The 14,132-nt window shown below is 32.2% G+C and overlaps 1 pseudogene; it reads left to right on the top strand.

Annotated features, from left to right (window-relative positions):
- Positions 1–9,954: 9,954 nt before the first annotated feature.
- On the top strand, positions 9,955–11,835 carry LOC120195663 (annotated as a pseudogene).
- Positions 11,836–14,132: the final 2,297 nt, after the last annotated feature.

Raw genomic sequence — 14,132 nt, 5'->3', positions numbered from 1 at the left:
CTTATAACCGTTTTCCCATTATGCAGTTGGAAAGTTTTATAAGTTTTTACAATATTGCTATAGTCGATAAAGACTCATATAAGTGCCCTATTATCTAACTTATCTCTTTTGATCTGTGGAACGTGATTGAAGCACAAACAACCAAATATTTTGAGAAAATGTAAATATGTTTTATGACTATAACAAGCCTCATAAAGTGTTTAATCCTTGAATACTTTTGTAGGCAGTCTATTATGTAGGAAAACTAATGTATGAGTTGCCGCTACCCAGAATTTTTTGGGTAAATTATTTTCATGCAATACACATCTAGTCATTTCTAAGATGTATTTGTTTCACCTTTCACTAACTCCATTTTGATGTGGCGTATAGGAAGCTGTTAACTGATGCTCAATGACAAATTCTTCACAAAATTTCGAGGCTTTCTTTGATTAGAAAAGTTGATTGCTCCTCTTGGATTGGATTGAGGGAAACTTAATTCTATCATCTTAACATCGAACATCTTCTATCTTTTAGCATCCTCTATCACACATGTTTTCATAACCATTTTTTGAAAAAAATGAAAAAAAATTAAATTTAAAAATAATTATGACTTTTAAAACAATATAATTTAAAATTTGGAAAATGTGAATTTTATTTAATTTAAAATTTGGAGTAGCCATTAACCTTTGGATTAGGTAGGTTGAATACCGAGAAACGTCTTTTAAAACAATTTTATGAAAAATCATTTTTAAGACAAAAATTGGTATACTTATTACCAGAAATTCGTTTTATGGATCCAAAAGTCGATTATGCGTGGGAAAGGGTGAACACCCCCACAACGCCCGAAATTGGTACCCTCGAATATATGTTTCCTAAAATGACAGAATCTTACTTATTTGAGCTCAAGATTTAAGTCATAATCCTTTCTATTTCTATGAATTTTGAAAAGAGTGGATTTTACTTTCTTTTTTTTTTAAATATTTAACTCTATTAAATCATTTAATTCACTCGGTATTAATTGAGATAGATGTTCCCTTGCTACGTGGATTAACAGAAATTGAAATCCAATTATGTTAAACTTAATCTCATTAACCCACGAAGCAAGACAATATTGCCTTTGAATATTTTAGAAAACTGAAAAACAAAAACATGGCATATAGATGTAATTGTAATAGACAATATATGGAAGATGAATTCAATTTCATTAAAATATAATAGCAATAAACATGGATAAATAAACAAAATAACTAAACAAAGATGCATAAATAAACGCATGAGAAAATCAATAAATAACGAACAATTGTATTTGTTAAATAATTATGTAAAAATGTAATATGTAAAAAAAAAAAAACTAATATACATAAAAATTATTTAAAATGAAAATAAAATAAAAAATATTTATTTAATTAACTTAATAAGCAATATATTATAATTTAAAAATTTATTTTATTTGAATAACCCTCGGAAGGGCACCCAGGTGTTTAGATTTTTTCCCTAGGTTAGTCAAATAATTAACAAATAATATCAGATAATTTTAAAACAATTATTAAGTATTGACACATAAAAAAAATTCTTTTTGTTAATATGAATATTTACAACAATTTTCAACAAAAAAAAAACAAAAACAAATATACACACACACACATATATATATAATAAAAGCAACAACATAAAAACAAACATAAATAAGATTTCTGTTAATCAAACACGTAAAACACTCTAGGGACTAAATCAAAATAATAAAAAAAAAATAACAGGGAGCTAACGAGACATTTAACATTAATATTTCATTTTATAACTAAACATAAAGGATGATCAAAATAAATATGGAACAAAATTATAGTGGCTTGAAGTGTAAATAAAACAATTTTAAGCCTATAACAAACAACATGACTGAAATGAAACAAATTTCAAACTAATGGGTAAAGTAAAAAATTTACCCGTAAATACACAAATAATTTAAAAAGACTAAAATGAAATCTTTTTTAAATTAACCAAGCAAATCGGAAATTAAACCATAATATATAACTAAAGAATAATGTCTTAAATATAAATATGGAAACATTAGTCTTAAAATCAGAAATTCACCATTGCATTTAAGGACTATAACAAAAGACTACAAAGGTCAAGTGGCCAAAAGTGCAATTTCCCCTGTGAAGAGGAGAGAGTTAAACGACGTCATTTTGGGTTATTTATATACTATATTATAACATCAACTAAACCCTAATCCTCTCCCCTTCCATCCGATTATTTTCCCCTTTTTCCCCACCATCTCTCTTTTTGTTATCAACTGAGATATTCAAAATTTCTCTTCGGGCACCGCCTAATCGGCGTCGGTGAAGGTCCAATGATCTTCTTTTTTTACCTATCACTCCCTTTTTCAAACCTTACACCAATCTAACATTAAATCCCATTCAAGCTCTCTTAAATTCCTAAACCCGAAAAAAATGATTACCTTTATGGTGTTCTCTTAATGTTGGTGAGGTCATGTGGTTCAGATTGGAAGGCATATTTTTTCGCTCTTTTGTTTTTTTTATTTTCTGGTTTGATCTCCTATTTGGTTTTCTCTGTTTTTTTTCGAATCCCTTGAAATGGCTCTCATTTCCCCTTTTATTTGAATCTGGTGTTGCAGGTTGTATTTGGAGTCTGAATTTTGCATCGTTGAGGGGATAGGGTATGATGCCCTATTTTTTGTGATTGATACTCTTAGATTTGATCCTTTTTGTTTTTATCTGAATAAAAATTCATAAAAAAAAATTTACTAATTTTTTGGTCTCTTTTGACTAGTTGACGTATGTTGTTGGTTGGCCGAGGTGATGGCGGTCGATGGCACAACAGGAACAGTCAATGGTGACAATAGCAGGAGTGGGAAATGGCGGCATAGCTACTCGATAGTGGTAGTAGGCTAGGCGACGGCTGTACACAATCCTAAGGTTATGATTAAACCCTAGGATCTCTTCCATCTGGGCTGTTGGATCAAGGGTAGATCCAACGGCTGGAAGCATCTAGCGACTGGGTGATAAGGTGGAAACACTAATTGTGTTGGGTTAATTTATTTGGGCTGGTTCCTTGGGCTGTGTGATTTGTCTTTGGGCCATTAGCTGGGTCCTTGCCTGTTTGTAATTAGGGCTTTTAATCTTGTAATATTGGGCCTGAGTTTTGGATTATATTTGAGATTTTTCTTATAACCTATAAAAAATAAAAATAAATAAAAGAGTATAAATATATAATTAATTATTTTACATATGTTTAACATAATAATACCAATTATAAAATTCAAATTAAACATAATCAATATTAACTACTAAAACATAATCAACATTAGCAATTACTAAAACATAATCAACATTAGCAATTACTAAAACATACTCAATATTAACAATTACTAAAGCATAATTAACAATTTCTAAAACATAATCAACATTAACAACTATTGATCCTTTAACAATTAAAATTAAGACCTATAATTTAATTAAGGACAAAACCTCTGTGTATATATATATAAACTCGGACAAAATATAATGTCTACAGATGCATTATCCATGAATTTCACTTTGAATCTCTTCTCTACTAATTGACCAACACTATGTAGATTTTGATCAATATCAACTACAAAAATAACATTAGTTATAAACTTGGTACATGGATAGCTTGTAATGGCTACGATTCTTTTTCCTTTTACTGCAATGTATTCATCGTTCCCAATTCTGACCTTCTTGGACTCGATACTCTTCAATTATTTGAACAATTCTTTTTAATGTGTCATATGATTAGTGCAACCACTATCAATGAGCCATCTTTCACTTGTTTCAATACTAGTGAAACAAGTTGCATCGAAAAGTTGATCTTCTTCTTTTTAATCCATCACTTGTTCTTCATCTTATTGTTGTTGGCTTTTATAATTGCAAATAACATCATCATGTCTCATTTGGTTACATTTGTTGGACTTTGCATATGGTATTCTTTAGCACTTGAAGAAAATGTGACCTTTCTTGTTGTAATGTTGACATGAAGGATAATTCTTCTTTACTCATGTGGTATATTTCCAATTTTAATTTTGTTCTCAAATGTATAGTTTTCTCCACTTTCAACATGAAATTTTTTGTTCTTTAGCCTCATATTCTTTCCACCATCTTGATGCTTAATCGATAGATCACCTCTAAAGACCCTTTCTTGCCTTATTAAGCACCTTTGCTTTTGTGCTTGCAAAGCACTTAAGAGTTCCGCCAAAGTAATCTTTGACATATCTTTCATGTTCTTTAAGGTGGGTGATGATAGCCTCAAACCATGCAGATACTGTTATGAGGATTTTTTGCACAATCCTTGAATATGCTAGAAATGATCCTAGCATTCTAACCTTATTGGCTATACTAATGAGACTGTCAGAATACTCATTGATTGCCTTAGTCTCTTACATATTCTACAACTCAAAATCATGTACAATATTTGACACTTGCATCCCATAAATTTTTTTATCTCCCTTGCACTTAATCTTGAGATAATCTCATATCTCCTTTACTGACTTTAGAGACATAATTCAGGTGAAAATAGTTGGTGATACTAAAAAAAATCATGTTTTTTCCTTTGGTTTCATTGTTTTCTTTTATTTTTGTGCTTTGATATGTGCAATGGTATGGTTGGTTAAAAATGTAGGAATCTCATAGTCTTCTTCTAATTAGGGATGGCAAAAAAACCCGAACCCGACGGAGAAAATCGAAAACCGAATTAAACGGGTCGAGTTCGGGGATGATAAACGGGGATGGGGACGGGAATGGAGAAAAACCATTTATGCTAAACGGGGACGGGGACGGGTTTGGTAATCCTCGCCCCGATTACCTGGCCCGATACCCAGCCCGATACCCGGCCCGATACCCAGTCCGATAAATATTAAAAATAATTATTTTATATATATATAATATTAATAAATTTAATTTAATTTTAAAAATATATATAATATTTATATATTTAATTTAAATATATATACCCGACCCGATACCCGTTTAAATACCCGTTTATGCTAAACAGGGATACTCGTTTCCCCGCGGTTTTCCCCGATTACCTGATGGGGATCCCCGTTTAAATCCTCACGGTTTTTTAAGCGGGGACGGGTTTTTTAAACGGGGACGGAGACGGGGAGACCAATACCCGGCCCGTTGCCGTCCCTACTTCTAATACTTCCCATACATCTACAACCTCCAAGTAAGTCTCCATGTGTAATGTTCAAATATGATAATTGTCTTCATCAAATATTGGTGGAGCAATCAAAAATGAGCATTAACACAGATCCATTAAGAAAAAGCTCTAATACCAGTATTTTAACGAAAATAAAACTTAATTGATGAAGAAAATTGAACACCCAAATTTTATTTAACAATGTTTATAATTTAAATAAAGTAAAATTAATAACCCACTAACAACATGCTCCTAAACTTTAGCAACACACCTAAATTCAAATAACAAATAAATTAAAAATAGAAAACACTAACAACAACCCTAAAAACATCAACTAACAGTCCCACTATACATATACAAAAAAAGCAACCACCTATGCCTATTGACAAAGCATAAAAGAAGAGAGGGTCGATGGCTAAGGCTATTGCACGAGCCAACAGGAATGCCCGGTTCCATTTTAGCACCCTCTTATTCCTCGAGTCAAGCACTGTTTGTTGTCCGCTAAACGGGCGAGACAGTTTTCTAGTTGAGGCTTGAGTTGAGTTATTCTTTAGGAAAGTTCTGGCCTGAATCGGAAAGAGGGAAGTACCGACTTAGGCTTCCCATTCTGGCCGGGGTGAGCTTGGTCGTAGCTAGTGGAGTGCTAGCATATCATTCTATGGTGTTGGGAATTGGGTTATCATCGTTGATGACGACACCTTCGTCGCCATGATCAGTGTTGTCGCGGGGAGAGGTTTCAAACTGACGACCTCCAATCCACCAGCTGTTTAAAAAAAAAAAAGAAATAGTAAACTTGGTGAATAAAATTCATAAAATGAAGATTATTAGTGATTAAATGAACTTGTTGTTAGTTATATTTTGTTAAAGAGATGAATGGGAACCTGAAGAAAATGAACATATGAGACACGATGAGAGAATCGAACCATGAGAGAGAAAAGGAGGAGAAGACTAGAAAAAATTAAGGAAATGTATGTATTATGGGAATATGAGGATGAAAGAACAAAGAGAAACAGAAAGGAATAGGATAAAGGTTGGGAGGAAGATGGAGTTATTTGACAGATTAGTAATGTGACATAAGTGAAGTGAGGACACCCTTCTCTAATCCACTTAGCATGAAAATGACAATCACTGAGAAACTAGACATTTCACATTGACAAAATCAATAATCAAAAATAATTTTAACTGTAATCATATCTATCAATTTTTGTATATTTCAATGTGATTTATGGAGCAAATATAAATTTATAGCGTATTTTTTGATAAAATCTCACTAGTTTTTTTGAAAAGAAAATAAGACAAAATTATATTAGAAGATGTTGAGATTCAATTTGTGGAAGAAACTTCTAAAATATTTAGTAAATTAGTAGAAATTTATTTTATTTATAAAATAAATCATGATCCTAAAAGTTCTTAAAAGTGGCTGTAAAGCTACTTGTGATCCAATTGATCCCTTAACAATTGGTATAGAAGTGTTAACTCTTGATAATGAAACCCCTACGTCTAGGGATGGACGGACCGAAGGGCGGGTGGTGCAGTTGTCTCCCGGAAAATTTAAAATTAGTATATATTTTAATTTCTTTTATATATTTTTATTAAAAATTTGTTTTTGCCTCTCCTGAAATTTTATAAGTTAAGTTCGTCCCTTCTGAAATTTTAAAAATCAAAGTTTGTCCCTTTAGCATAAAATCTTGTGTCCGTTTCTACTTACATCATATATAAATTTGTGTGCTCTTGTGAACTACCATTCATATACTGATATACGTTGGTGAGTATCCAAGGAGGATTTATTGAATCGGTTTGATAATAAGAGAAGCCGAAGGTTCATCTACATCTAAGAGGTTTGGAACTATAGATACCATGCTAAACGTCCTCCTGTCCTCCTAAAGAGTGCTAAAGAGGAGTATGTTTATGTTTCGGATATGGAGATGTGACACATCAACGTAAAGAAATTGACCATATCCTTCTGCTCTAATTCAGACTCCCACTCAAAATGTAACACTCATAATCCGTATACACGAATCAATACGAGTTACAGATATCACATCAGAAATTCATAACATTTCTTTAATTGAACTGAGTAAAACTTTGGTTTCATTCAAATATCACTAGTTTAATAACTTGAACAATTATTATAAAATAATTATTCATAGAAAAATCATAATATAATATTTTTGGTTACCAATTCAAAACTAGTTTCAAGTAGTGATAGAAAGTTCTGTTATGTTTCATAAAATAAATAAGATTGCCCAACACGTATGATTTAAAACCCAAATTAATTTTTTTTCTTTAAGCATAGTTTAATATGATAATATTTATTCACATTATTAATTATATTTAGTAATAATTATATTAGGAAATTGTAGACATTTCATTCTCGTGTACATGCCTGCCAAAACTTTTAGAACACAATAGGATGCCATCATTGTTACATGTAAATATTTCCTTGGTGAATGGTGTCAAACTCAACTCCTTACTCCTTTTCTCTACGCGTGAAAATCATCACACGCTAAGTATACACTTAGTGAGGCAATCATTTGAATATTTAAAGCAATGCAACATATAAATTTAAATTAATAACCATATTCAATGCAATATGATCACTTTACCTGTATTCAAACTATGTTACCATATATTAACATGATATAACTGGATATCAAGTTTCTTACCAATATACTTTCCATTCATTCCACAAGCTCGTAAGCTTATTTTCCTGTTTACCATTTATTAACAAAACAATCATAGCTCAAATCGGTACCTAAACGATTATTGTAACACCCCCAACCTGTACCCGACCCGGATCCGAGTCCGAGGTGTCACATTGACTTTTCAAAACATTTACTTGTATAAAATAATGAGTAATTTAAATTTTTTTATACATGTAACTTATTCAAAAGATTTCCAAAACTATTCAGAGCTTAAATGTTTTTACAAAACCGATCAAAGCATATACAATTCAAAACATTAATTACATGCCAACTATTTTCAATGTAAAAAGTACATCTAATTCAAAACATCTTTTCTGATCTTATATTCGGTAAGAAGTAACTGACCTGTCTTGCTCCACTTTGCCTTTACTCTTCTCACTTCTGTAACCTACGTGTGAAACAATCACACGCTAAGTCTATGACTTAGTGAGGCAAATAAACATATAATATAAACTATAGCTTGTAATCATGCATGAACAATTACTGCTATCACTCATACCCTTATTCATGTAACAAATCCCTATAACACATATGCAATATATCATTACATGTAAGAACATATACACACACATATACTCATCACTCATCATTTCCATCTTTAACCTTATTTCATTATCAATATTATTGTCGTTTATATCACTTAATACATATCCTCTTATACCTAGCATTTTAACCAACATTTGACTCATTTAATCATACAATCCACATATCATCATATAAATAATATAATACCATTCATATCACAAAAACATACAAATCACATGTAATATGTTTGTTGTTATTTCTTTATTAGCCCATGTACACATGTGAGAACTATAGATATGTGAGTCTAAAGAGGTTGTGCACTAATGCTGTCACCACAACTCGTATAAATGCACCGAAGTGCCACGTAGAATTGCACCGTAGTCCCGCGTAGAAATGTACCGAAGTGCCATATAAGGTTGTCCCTAAGGACCACGTAGAAAATTCCTTAAGAATCATATACATATGCCAAGGATCAAGTATGTGTCTCAAAATACCTCACACATGTTCCAAAGAATACATATATGTCCCGAAGGACCGCGTAGACCCTCGACTCTTGGCATACCAACTATACCCTTGCTCTCATGACACATAACATGGGCATTATCATTTATGTCATTTCACATTTTCACATAAACACGTAGTTCCCTTTCACATAGCACGTAGATTATGTCACATAAGTTGAATCACATATACGTATAATCACGTAGATCACTTTCAAAGATCACGTAGTTCATATCAACTTTTCATGCTATTTCACATTTCTGGTCACATTGCTTATATCTTATTTTTATGTCTTATATATATATATATATATATATATATATATATATATATAATATATATATATTATATATATATATATATATATTATATATATATATATATATAGATATTCACATTCATATAGTCCATCATTCATCATCTAAATGTGTATTCATATAATTCATCTTCTTCTCCTTTCATATCTCATATGTCCTGATTAATAACTTATATCATATGTATAAAATAACTTTATTATATATAGCTTACACCTCATTCTATGATATTCACCTAGATTATATCACCTCTGTCATACTTATAAACATATATCACTTCTATTATTTCATTTATATGCTAATCTAATCTATTTACCTAATTCAGTTCATATAATACCTATAACTTTCTAATATGACTCCGTAGATTTCTATCATACAACCCATATATCATAATTTTATTTAAGCATATGTATCTTTCCCATCTAGCTTATCTTATATCACTACAAGAAAATATACCTTTAATGACACATGAACGATGACACACGCTAATTTATGACTTGCAAAACATGTGTGTCATAAAAAAATGTCATGTTTTTTAAAATCTGAATGATTTATGACTTACAATAATGTGTGTCATATTTAATAGTCATAATCCAAAAAATTTGCAAAAACACGGAGTACACTTTTTAATTGTGTGTTATCTGTAAAAGTCGTCTTTTAATTTCCCCCATTATTTTCATCCTTTCCCGCTTCTTCCCCTCATAATCAGTTCATGCCTAATGTTTTGCACTCCTTTCATTCTCTCCTTTTCTCTCCAATGCCAAAACCCTAACTTGCTTTCTTTATTTTCCTGAAAGCTTCTCTCTCCGTGTTTTTTGTTTTGTTTTCAGTAACATTCTTCAAATTATTTCCATTTCCTTTTTCTTTCCCCCCTCCTGGTTTGTGGTCGGGGGTTCGAGTTTTTAAGATGGATATCGAGCAAAAGCAAGGTGAGTTCATCGATCACTTCGTTAAGCAAGCGTCAGCTCAGAAGGGGACGACCCTTGTTTCCGTTATCGTCGAAGCGACGTCTCATCCTTCACTCTTCGCCTTCTCCGATATTCTTGCCGTTCTCACCGTCGCTAAGGTAAAGAACTATTCCATTATCAGTTTCTTTTATTTTCTTTCCCCTACTTTCCTCAATCTGAGAAATAAAAGCCGTCATCAGCTATTTTTTGCTGCACATAGCTTAATAGCATTTCTTCCTATTTCTTTTTCTGTCAATATAGTCTGGTGTTTTAGTTTTATTCATTGCTTCACTTTTGGTTTGATGCTTTAGTTTACTTATAATTTATAAGAAACCTATATACCTTTGCAGCTTGACGGAACTGAAAACTCGGTGTACCTGGAGGTGCTTCGGTTGTTTGCCCATGGCACATGGAGCGATTACAAGAGTAAGCTGGAAAACCTGTGTTTTATTATTTGTGACAAGTTTGTGATGTTTTCAATACACTTGTTTCACTTGTACCCGTATTTTTTCTATTCGAGATAATTTGAAGATCATTAGTAGTAAACATTTGTCACTACCGTGTAAATCTCTTCAAGATTACCAGTTTTACTCTTCTAAATGTTACCCTTCACTTAATTAATCCTCTTGATTATTTCTGTCTTTGATTGTTGTTATAGTTATTATTCACATCATAATGTGACCAACTCTGGCTGCTTAAACTATTGGATTAGGCAATAGTGGCAGCCTTCCTCAACTGGTCCCTGATCAAGTTCTCAAGTTAAGCAACTCACTGTCCTTACACTTGCTTAGACGAACAAGGTATTGTAGTTGAGTTAAGAGGGCATTTGATCATCTAAATATGCTATAGTTTCCAACCTCGTTCCATTATAGTGGTTATAGTTATTTTGATATTCATTGAACGTGCCACTTTGACTTCGTAATGTGAAGAAACCAAGTCTTTAGAATATCTTGAAAAAATTTAATGCCTTTATGAATTGTTTTATTCCACTTTCTAACTGAAATGGATATACCCTTTGTCTGACAATGGCACTATAAGTTGTAAATGTTGGTTGCATCAAGTTCATTTACCATTTAAATATCTTGACCAGGTATTACCATATGATCAACTAATGCTGGAGTTAGATGTCACCAATGTTCGTGAACTTGAAGATTTTCTTATCAATGAGTGCATGTATGCGGTGGGTAGACTCCCGGCTTAATTCTCTATTAATTTTTATCCTAGTATTTACTCTATTATGAAATGCTTTAGCTACGAGAACGACCTTGAAAGGCCCTGGGAACCAATGGATGATTTTTATGCAATGCGTTGCATGTGAAAGAACTTTGCAGTTGTTTCTGCATTCATGTTTATTTTTTTGGGACGGTTAACTTTTAGAGTGGCCCTGCATTGTTCACAGTTATTTCTACAGCTATTTGAACCTTCCTTTGGTGGTCAAATATACTGAAAGTGTGCTGATTTTTGTTCATTTTCCCAACCTTTTTGTTAGGGTATAGTCAGAGGAAAGTTGGATCAGCTACGAAGATGTTTTGAGGTCTACTGTCCTTTCCTCTCAAGAATTTTCCTTTAAATTTATTTTTCTTCGTTGATTAAAATCTTTACTATTTGTTCTGGAAGATCCAATTTGCTGCTGGGAGGGATTTGAGGCCAGAACAGCTTGGGAGTATGATAGAAACACTGTCGAACTGGTAATATCTCTGGTTCAAATAGAGAATTTCATTAAGTCCTCTGTCCACACTGCATTTATAGTTACTACTGTGTGATTTTCTATTAAATTTTTGCGATTTGTTCATTAGAGCTATTTAGTCTAAGTAGACCTGACAGAATCCAAAGTTGAATTCGATAAATTTGCAAGATCCTTTAATTGGAGCAGAGTGTAGAGCGATGTTTCAAGAAGGAGAAGTTGATGATATGTTTTTAATGATTTTATTTCTTACTGTGGAACGTCTCCGAAAGAATTTTTCGTGGAAACCGTATGTACTTAACATATTTGATTGTTTTCTTTTAGTTTTCTTTTATTTATTATTTATGTGGATTTAAAGTCTGGTTCAGGTATCTTGATATGCTTCCCACCACTTTTGGGAATCCGTTATGGTTTATCGATGATGAGATGCTGGAATTGAGAGGAACAATCTTGTATAGAGCAGCTGAATTGCGGGTAAATATAAGCATATAGTTTAATGTTTCTCTTGAAGATAAAAGTTAGTGTAATTGTTTTATAGAAAAAGGATTTGATTTATGTGTACGAAGAAAGTCATTCCTTGCACTTCGAACTTTGGTGGTTAATATTGCGTGATTCTGTAATGCTAGGGTGAATTCCTTGCACTTCGAACTTTGGTGGTTAATATTGCGTGATTTCTGTAATGCTAGGGTGAATTCTATATTATGGTCTCGTGCTTTGAACCTTCCTCTTCCACATTCTTATGTATTTCCCCAAATTCAAGAAGATACCGAGACAACCTGTCCAGTTGAAAGAAGTTTTGAGGTGACCATCAGTCATAGTGAAGTAAGTGGAGAGCCTGTTAATGAAATTGATGGAAAAAGTGAGGTTACACTTTAGTTCTTACCATTTTTGTGTCTGGATCTTTCCTCTTATTTTCTTTCATAGGTGAAAGTTTACTGTATTAACATGGAGTTGAGGTTAAAGTTTTTTATTTATTTTGGGTTTATATCAGGATTTGAGGGTCGTGAGAATGATAACAAAGTCAATGGAGCAACTTCCACATCGAAACAAGAAGAAACGGTCTGGGTGGAGGGTCTTCTCCCTGGCATTGACTTTTGCAACCATGGTATGTTTTTTTTTATTAGTGGCTCACTAGTCAAATTGGTTAGAGTCTATTCTCATTGAATTTTTGGTTGTTAATTTTATTGTTATACTTGAAGGCAGGCAAACATGGGAAGTTCCTGTCCCAAAGGTAAGCAGTAATGCATTATTATTTGTAATTAATAAGCTTAATTCTCAGTATTATTGGAAACGTTCTTTAATAAAATGTAAGTTCCACTATCAATATGCCTTTCGTTCCTAATATTTTCTGTGTTGTTAATTAGTTCCCTTTGTTTGGGGCTCTGCTGCTATGCTTTTAACTGATCTATGAATTTCTTGTTTTTTCCTTTATGATATCCTTTGTGTATTATATTTTTCATGCACATAGCATCGCGAGCCTATTTCAAAGTTAAATTACTATTAATAGTCTATTTCCGAGGACATTTAACTTATATGTGCCTTCTGTGGTTACCAGCTGATCGGTATGTAATTTAGTAATCTAATTTGCTAAATCAGTATGATTGAGTAATTTCTGTTTCCATACTTTATGCATTATTGTTCGTCTTTCCCACCTTAGAGGGATTGTAATTGGAGTTCTATGTGCCAAGGTGGGTATTTGAGTTGTACTATATTTCCCGTTTAGAAGTTGTGAATTAAGCATGCTGATAAACATAATTGAATTATTTTGATTATTAGTTTTGACATAATTAGACTGCTTAGAGTTGTACTATTCTTGTTCCTTATCATTTCATTTTCAATTTTCTTTTGCAGATATACAATGAGCAAATAACAGATTTATTGGATCCAAATCAAAGAAACCTGTAGGTAGAATGAATTATTATTTAACTTTTCAGTTTCTAAATCAATGTTGTTTTGTAACTTTTCTATATATTGGTAATTACTGATGAAAGTTAGATGGTGTTTTATTGGTTTTAAGGCTTAATTGGGTAAATCCAGAGAAACATTGTGGATTTTGTGCTATAATCCTTTTGATACACACAAAAAAAAGATGATTTTTGGCTTTTTGTTGGACTGTATATGGATCCTTAAGCTGTCTCGATTTAACCTAGATATCAAGATATGTGCGTTATTTGTTAGAGATGGGATTTATCTAAATTCACTTAGACCAGGAAAGTTTAGTTCAATGCCCTCCTTTGTTTGATTAATTAAGGATGTTCAGAGTTCATACCCACTATGTTATTCCTTATAATCATTGGAATCTATA

Source organism: Hibiscus syriacus, unplaced genomic scaffold, assembly GCF_006381635.1.
Source record: "Hibiscus syriacus cultivar Baekdansim isolate YM2019G1 unplaced genomic scaffold, ASM638163v2 tig00117017_pilon, whole genome shotgun sequence".
In the NCBI taxonomy this organism is placed as follows: Eukaryota; Viridiplantae; Streptophyta; class Magnoliopsida; order Malvales; family Malvaceae; genus Hibiscus; species Hibiscus syriacus.
The sequence above is the reverse complement of the archived record's forward strand: the minus strand, read 5'-3'. Positions and strand labels throughout refer to the sequence as shown.